This window comes from Salvelinus fontinalis, chromosome 31 (genome assembly GCF_029448725.1).
Source record: "Salvelinus fontinalis isolate EN_2023a chromosome 31, ASM2944872v1, whole genome shotgun sequence".
Lineage (NCBI taxonomy): Eukaryota > Metazoa > Chordata > Actinopteri > Salmoniformes > Salmonidae > Salvelinus > Salvelinus fontinalis.
Window position 1 is genome coordinate 34,646,512 of NC_074695.1, and position 9,470 is coordinate 34,655,981.

The following is a 9,470-nucleotide window of genomic DNA, read 5'->3' on the forward strand; positions in this document are numbered from 1 at the left end:
GCCTCTGATCTGGCGGACGCACTAAACACAAATGCTTCATTTGTAAATGATGTCTGAGTGTTGGAGTGGGCCGCTGGCTATCCACAAATTTAAAAAACTGGAAAATGGTGCCGTTTGGTTTGCTTAATAAAAATATTTTTTACTTTTACTTTTGATACTTCAGTATATTTAAAACCAAATACTTTTAGACTTTTACTCAAGTAGTATTTTACTGGGTGACTTTCACTTTTACTTGAGTCATTTTCTATTAAGGTATCTTAACTTTTACTCAAGTATGACAATAGGATACTTTTTCCACCACTAATAATAATGCTTAATGACAGTGTCATAAAGTGTATTTTCCACAAGTTATTTAAAGTATGATGAAAAAAACATGAATGTAAATAATTCATTACAACAAAAACAAAGGATTTAAGAAACTGATATACAAAACCCTAGACAGGACAAACTAGCATCCTAGTCACACCCTGACCTAACCAAAATAATAAAGAAATAAAGAAAACTAGATAACTAAGGTCAGGGCGTGACAGTATCCCCCCCCCCAAAGGTGCGGACTCCCGACCACAAACCTGAACTTATAGGGGAGGGTCCAGGTGGGCATCTACCCTCGGTTGCGCCTCTGGTTCGGGACGCCGCCCCCCCTCTTTACACTGATCCCTCCGCCTTTGTAAATCCGGACCGTGGATCATCGCCGGAGGCTCTGGACTGCGGATCGTCGCTGAAGACCCCGGGCTGGGGATCGTCGCTGGAGGCCTCGGACTGGGAATCGTCACCGGAAGCTCCGAACTGGGTACTGTCGCCGGAAGCTCCGGACTGTGTACTGTCGCCGGAAGCTCCGGACTGGGTACTGTCGCCGGAAGCTCCGGACTGGGTACTGTCGCCGGAAGCTCCGGACTGGGTACTGTCGCCGGAAGCTCTGGACTATGGAAGCTTGATGCGTGGTGCCGGAACTGGTGGTACCGGGCTGAGGACACGCACCTCAGGGCGAGTGCAGGGAAGAGGCACAGGCCGTACTGGACTGTGGAAGCGCACTGGAGGCCTGATGCGTGGTGCCGGAACTGGTTGTACCGGGCTGAGGACACGCACCTCAGGGCGAGTGCGAGGAGCAGGAACAGGACGTACTGAACTCTGGAGGCGCACTGGAGGCCTGGTGCGTGGTGCCGGCACTGGTGGTACTGGGCTGGGGACACGCACCTCAGGGCGAGTGCGGGGAGGAGGCACAGGATACACTGGGCCGTGGAGACGCATTGGAGATCTGGAACATAGATCTGGCTCAATGCGTCCTGGCTGGATGCCCATTCTAGCCCGGCAAATGCGAGGAGCTGGAATAGAGCGCACTGGGCTATGAATGCGAACTGGAGACACCATGCGCATTTCTGCATAAAACGGTGCCTGACCAGTCACACGCTCCCCACGGTAAGCACGAGGAGTTGGCTCATGTCTCCAACCTGACTCAGCCAATCTCCTCGTGTGTCCCCACCCCAAAAAATTATTGGGGCTGCCTCTCGTGCTTTCCTTGTTTGTACTTCTCCTCATAATATCACCGTTCCACTGTTGCTGCCTCTATTTCTTCTTTCGGACGGCGATACTCCCCCGCCTGCATCCAGGGTCCTGCTCCATCCAGTATCTCCTCCCAGGTCCATTTCTCCATAAAACGCTGCTCCTCCTTTTCACGCCGCTTGGTCCTTTTGTGGTGGGTTCTTCTGTCACGGCCGTCAAAAGGAGGAGACCAAGGCGCAGCGTGGTATGCGTACATTCTTCTTTATTATAATAATGAACACTGAACAAAAATAACAAAATAACAAAACGATTCGTGAAGCCATACAAATGAGTGCTGTCAGGCAACTACACATAGACAAGAACCCACAAATACCCAAGGGAAAATGGCTACCTAAATATGGTCCCCAATCAGAGACAACGATAAACAGATGCCTCTGATTGGGAACCATATTAGGCCACCATATATATACCTAGACCTACAAAAACTCTAGATATACAAAAACCCTAGACAGGACAAAACTAGCATACCCACCCTAGTCACACCCTGACCTAACCAAAATAATAAAGAAAACATAGAAACAAACTTTCAACTGAAAGGAAACTTCTTGGCAGTGAAAATACTAATTTAAATAAATGTGGGTTTTGAACTTATGTAGGTGTCATAACCAGCCATAAAATAATGCTATATATGTCACAACACAATATATGACAGTGTTATGACCATATTATGACAAGTTATGTCAGCTGTTTTGACACTGGGTGTCATCTAAAGTGTACCAAGGTGGGTAAAGGTATTAAGAAATACATCAAAACACAGTAATGTAGTAACTAAAGACCCCTAATGTAAGTAAAGACCCCTATTCTAATATTTATATTTAGTTTTGCAGAAATGATTGGCCTTAAGAAATATTGCCCAGTGTCAGTGTCTGTTTCCAAAAATATCTAAGATATTTTCTAATTCATCTCCCTCATGGGTCGGGAGGATAATGAAAGTTCACAGAAGAAACAAGTAAAGATAGACCTACCAATTAGTTATAGTGTTTGTACTGATAACAATTTGGTTTGGGATTCATTAAGTGATTAAAACGCATCATTCTGTTACCAAATCGGTAACAGAGTGACAGAAAAATCCGTAACACATGACTGTAACTGAATAGGTTACAATGGGAAATCATCGTAATCACAAACCACAGTTAGGTCACCTGCTACTGTCCTCCCTTCCTTGCATGCTGTTATGTTCAGCTTATTATTGTTATGTTCAACTGTTTTCTTTCTCTTTCTGTCATGTGGTGGTCAAAGCAAGAGTGTGAAAACTGTCTGGACAACCCCTCCCTCTCTCTCTCCCTCTTTCTTTCTGTCTCTCGCTTCTCTCTCTCTCTCCAGTTAATGTAACCTCTCCCTGCTATTACAGACAGCTACCCATGAGCCCTCACTCTTTCCAATTACTGTAACCAGCCTCTTCACCCACTGAGCACCGACTGACACCAGACATCCATGGATGTTTAAAAGTAGTAGAGTATAGGTCAGTACAATATATACAGTACAGTACTGTAGTGTAGAGTTTAGTACAGTACAGTATATTAAAGTAGAGTACCGTATAATTTACTGTAATGTACTTTAATTTATTCTATTGTACTGTACTTTACCGTACTGTACTAAACTCTACTGTACTGAACTATACTCTACTGCACTATACTGTGCTTTCTTCTACTGTGCTTTACTGTGCTGTACTGTGATGTCCAAACTTGTGAAACATAGAAGTCAATGATTGGTACAGATTTGGTCTTGTTTGGGGGCCGAGCTCATTAGAATAATAGCCAGAGTGTAGAATAATACCCACATATGTAAAGGGGGATATTATTATTATTATTATTGTTCTACCTATTCAGGATACATCACCATGAAGAGAATGACATTCATAACTATGCATTTCTATATACTGTAGTACAGATCAAGGACCCATGATGTTTTTCTGTTTCCATCATTCTGTTATGGGGTGTTAGGCCACTTTACTTACTGTATGTAGTTCAATAACCAAAAGAGATTGTCAAGGTGACAAGGTGTCATATCATATCTGACACCCCATTCTTTCTGCAGACATCTTTGAATCTTAATTAAGAGCAGATATTTAACACTAGAAAGGCCTTTTTGGGGGTGGACTCAAACAGTCTAAGAAATATTTTCCATTTATGCTATTGGAAAAAATATAATTTGGTTGGGTTTATGAAGGTCTTGGACATCATTAGAATACAAGGAAGTTATTATTTCAAATAACACAATAGCATTTTCAGTACTTGATAGTATGGAACAGTGGTTATTCTTGAAAAAAGTTATATTTTGAAATAGAGCTCATCTCTTCAATTTTGAGAGTTATTTGTCAACGGTACGTGTTTTGTAAACTTTAGAATATGCTCGATTTGATACTATATAGAAATCAACATTTCTTACCTGCATGCGACTGTAGGTGTAGCTGAAAAAGTCACTTTTTGGCGCTCTGGTAAAAGAATGACGTCCTCTTAAAACTGCTTATAACACAAATTCTGTTTTTGATATCGAAATTCTAACAACATACGTGCGTTAAATCGACTTATTTAGGAAGTCAAGGACGGAAGGGTGCATGACTTCAAAAACGGCAGAGATATTAACATTGTACATTTACTTTGAGTCAAATTCACTCACTGCCTTTCTGAGGGAGATTTTATGGTCATTCTCTTACCAAACTTTATATCTGCACTGTTCTTCGAATAAATGTGTTTTTGTAAAATGATGAGTGGAAATTGTTTAAAGTAGTCATTGTGCATAGAGTTTTATTGTTTGTTTAACTATGCAATCAATGGTTTTTGTTTGGCATACATTTTAAAGCGAAAATCGTAGTCTCAGCGTCATTCTGTTACCGTGAAATTGCCTTCAAGCTTTTTTGACAGTGCATATTTCCAATTAAAATAGCAAGTTTTTGTCTTTTTGCTCACTTTGGTGTACACATTTTCTTTCACTCCAGGGAAGTGCTCTCATCCCTAGTTGACAGTGAGGTTTTTGTTGTTATTTGCAAAACATCACTAAAACACCCATACAGCTAACCCTGATGAATTGTGTTTCAAAAATCAGAAGCTTGTCATTGCTGTCATGAATCAAATAGACAAACATAATTTGGGTATATGTTGCTGAATACAAAGTGAGCTACATTTCCAACATATAGAATTTCTGATGTGTCTTTGGCTCACCACAAAAGGATTACTGGAGTAGCTACAGGCAGGTTCAAGGCAAACAGAAAGTTTGAACCAATTGCTGTATGTCACTTGTGCACTGTTAACTTTCTATCACTTTCAATTTCAAGCTTCTGCCTCTAACCCTAGGAATCTCTTGTTCACCTACTCTTCCCCCCTTAATCCTCCATCCTCTCTCTGCGGACGACTTTGTCAACCACTTTAAAAAGAAGGTTGGCGACATCCATTCTGCCTATTGAGTCCACTGGTCCCAATCCCACAGAACTACCCTACGATTTGACCTCCTTCGCCCCTCTCTCCAGATGAAATCCTGCGACTATTGAGGTCCGGCCGACCGACAAAGGAGACCTTCTTCCATTCCTCACTTCCCTCATCAACTCATCCCTGACCACTGGCTGCGTCCCCTCTAACTTTAAAATGGCCGGAGTCGCTCCCCTCCTCAAGAAACCAACACTTGACCCTTCTTACCTCAAGAACTACAGACTGGTATCTTCTTTCTTGCTGTCTCTGACCAACTCTCTTGCCATCTCTCTCAGAACGATCTTCTTGACCCTAACCAGTAAGGCTTCAAGACGGGTCACTCAACTGAGACTGCTCTTCTCTGTGTCGTGCTCTCCTCACTGCCAAAGCTGACTCTCTCCTCTGTTCTCATCCTCCTAGATCTATCCACTGCCTTCAACACCATCCAACATCACCTTCTCCTCTCCATCCTCAGGGCTGGGCGTCTCAGGCTCTGCACACTCTTGGATTGCATCCTACCTGGCAGGTCACTCCCACCAGGTGACGTGGAGAGGATCTGTGTCGGCACCACGTACTCTCAATACTGGTGTCCCCAGGGCATGTTTCTGGGACCTATCCTCTTCTCTTTATACACCAAGTCACTCGGCTCCGTCATATGTTCATATCATTTATCATTACTATTCAGATGACACTCACCAACTTTTCTCCTTCCCCCTTTTGGCACCCGAGTGACATGCAACTCTGCGTGCCTGGGAAATATCTCAGCTTGGATGTAGGCCCACCACCTCAAGATCAACCTCAACAAGACAGAGCTGCTCTTCCTCCCTGGGAAGGCCTGCCACCTCCAAGACTTCTCCATCACGGTTTACAACTCAACGTTGTCCCCCTCCCAGAGTTCAAAGAACCTTGGCCTGACCCTGGACAACACCATCCTTCTCTGCAAACATCAAAACAGTGACTTGCTCCTGCAGGTTCATGCTCTACAACATCTGTAGAGTATGACCCTACCTCACATAGGAAGCGGTGCATGTTCTAATCCAGACACTTGTCATCTCCCATCTGGACTACTGCAACTCGCTGTTTACTGGGCTCCTCGCTTGTGCCATCAAACCCCTGCAACTTATCCAGAATGCTGCAGCCAGCCTGGTGTTTAACCTTCCCAGATTCTCCAATCTCACCCTGCTCTTCCGCATCCACTACAAAACCATGGTGCTTGCCTACGGAGCAGCAAAAGGAACTGCCCCTCCCTACCTTCAGGCTCTACTCAAACCCAATACCCCAACCCGAGTACTCGGTTCTGCCACCTCTGGTCTCTTGGTCCTCCCACCCCTACCCAAGGGTAGCTCCCGCTCAGCCCAGTCCAAGCTTTTCTCTGTCCCGGCACCCCAATGGTGGAACCAGATTCCCCCTGAAGCTAGGACAGCAGAGACCCTGCCCGTCTTCTGAAGCATGCCAAGCAAATCAGATCCACTTTGAAAATGGTAATCTTTCTTATACGCGATTTCTTAATGACTTAGTGCAGTGAAAATGACATTTTGGGGAGCTTAATGTCTGTTCAGGATAGGTACTTTCAAGCAATCTTTCGGAATAATCATATAGCTATCATCTGAAACCTTACCTCTTCAAAGATGATCTAAAATAATCCCACAGCACTCCCCTAACACACCCTTCTCACCCCCCTAACACACCCTTCTCACCCCCTCACACCCAAAAAAGCCTTTTGTGAACTAACACAAAATTGACTCTTTTCCCCCTTACTAGTTCTGACTTTGCTGATAGATACTTTATTGATGAAAAATGTACTATGGCTGTGATATGTGGTTGTCCCACCTAGCTATCTTAAGATAACATTTTAAAAGTGCACAAGCAGCATACAACAATTGGTTCAAACTTTCTGGTTGCCTTGAAGCTGCCTGTAGCTACTCCAGCAATTTTTTTGTGGTGAGCCAATGACACATCGGAAATACTATAAGTTGGAAATGTAGCTCACTTTGTATTCAGCAACATATGCCCGAATTATGTTCGTCTTTTTGACTCACGACAACAATGACAAGCTTCAGATTTTTTGAAGGCATTTTTTTCAAGGGTTTTATTTTGACAGCATTTTATTTATTTTTTTGCACCCAGGCTATAACACAAGAAGGCTCCACCAGTGAAAAATATGTATTTTGATCACTTATTTTGTCTACTGTGGTAATGCTCCCCATTGGGCACACCATGTCATTTCAAGATGGACAATTAGGTAATATTTGGTTGAGATGTTAATCAATGAGATTACAAGCTACTGTATATTCACCCACTCGAAAACACAGCCAAAAGTGTGTTGAATTCCGAACGTGTTATCACTACACTCTTAGAAAAAAGGGTTCCAAAAGGGTTCTTTGGTTGTCCCCACACAAGAATCCTTTTTGGATTCAGGTTGAACCCTTTTGGGTTCCATGTATAACCCTCTGTAGAAAGGGTTCTAAATGGAACACAAAAGGATTTTACCTGGAACCAAAAAGGGTTCTTCAAAGGGTTCTCCTATGGGGACAGCCGAAAAACCCCTTTAGGTTCTAAATAGCACCTTTTTTCTAAGAGTGTATGCTCTTAACCAAATTTCAATGCAAAAACAATGTCAGATGTTTGGTTTAGTTGTCACCAAAATGTGTTATCATAGCGCTTTTAACCATTTAAAAAGAACAACAAAGTTCATATGGGAAAACTGTCAGTTATTTAGTTAATTTAAACAACTGAATACGTTATCATGTGCTTCATCTAATAGCACAACCAAATGACCTGAATTGCGATTGAGATTGCATTAAAAGTACATGGTGCATTAATAGTACATGGTGATCAATGCTGTTCAAGATTCTGCACAGATTACCTGCGACCTTTGCATGCTATCTTGAAAATTTTTCACGTTTTCTATATTTTATTTAACCAGGGAAGTTCCATTGAGACAAAAGTATATATTTCCAAGGGAGCCCTGCTTTCCAAAAATGCAGAAAATACGAAGTACACAATAAGTGTAACGTTCGTCTGGTGGTGTATGAACGGACCAAGGCGCAGCGGGTGATGAATACATAACTATTTATTACAAACAGACGAAACACTGACAAAACACTAGAACAAACTACAAAACAATAAACGAAGGCAACAGACCTGAAACAAACGAACTTACAATTAGACGAAGGACGCAAGAACAGGAACAGACTACCTAAAACGAACGAACAAACGAAACAGTCCCATGTGGATTACACAGACACAGGAACAATCACCCACCAACAAACAGTGAGAACAACCTACCTTAATATGACTCTCAATCAGAGGAAACGCCAAACACCTGCCTCTAATTTAGAGCCATACCAGGCAACCCATTAACCCAACATAGAAAACACATAACATAGACTACCCACCCCAAACTCATGCCCTGACCAATTAAACACATACCAAACAACAGAAAACAGGTCAGGAACGTGACAATAAGGAACCAGTGATATCATACAAATTACAACAATCAAGGCAGGTCCATGAGAAATAAAACAATGCAAAAATACAAATTGTAAAAAAACATGTACATTTACCAACAGGGTTGGGTATTATTATAATTGTTTTTTATGTAATCCATTACAGTTACTAGTTACCTGTCCAAAATTGTAACGTAACTTTTGGATTACCCAAACTCAGTAACATCATCTGATTACTTTCAGTTATTTTTGGATACATTTTCCCTTAAGAGGCATTAGAAGAAGACAAAAATTATCAATCTAACATATTTGGTGTGTCATCATAGTAGTCTCCGACTTGTGGTCAGACTCGCTCAGGTGGAACAAACTTAAACTTGCACCTTTTTTCTGTTATTGAGAAAACAGAAAGGTGTCATATTATTAAATATATTTTTAAACATCTTTTCTGAATTTAAAATCCAAGAAGTAATCATCTAGTTTTTCAAAAGTATCTGTAATCTGAAAACAATATTTTTGCTGGTAATATAACTAATTACATGCCATCAATTACTCCCCAACCCTTTTACCAATACCTTAAAATACCCGAAAGGCACTAGTGCCCAATCGTGGGGTATTCAGAAATTTGTTCCAAGTACACACATAAAAACTAAAAGCCGTAATTCGGAGGCGACAAGGAATTTCAAGAGTTAGCTATTCCTGTGAGCGAGTAAGGTATTTTGTTATTCTGTAGGTTAGCAGCGATGTAAGGTAATATGGTCGTTTTTGGATGAGAACTTTATAAATAAACAAAAGGCAATGTTATGTTCTCCTCGTTGTCAGAGACAGCCAGACCACTTTCTGATACAGATTACAGTGATGTGCACAATATCAGTCACCCATAATAAAGCGTAGTGCACTATGGCAAACAGCAACTAATGGTTTTACAGAAGTGACAGCTGCGTTCATATAGATCACGTCGCCATAGTCCAGGGCTGACAATGTCAACATAATAATTATTTTCTACTAAAATCTATTTCTGTAGAAGCCCAATTTATTTATCCGCATCTGTGTTTGCTCA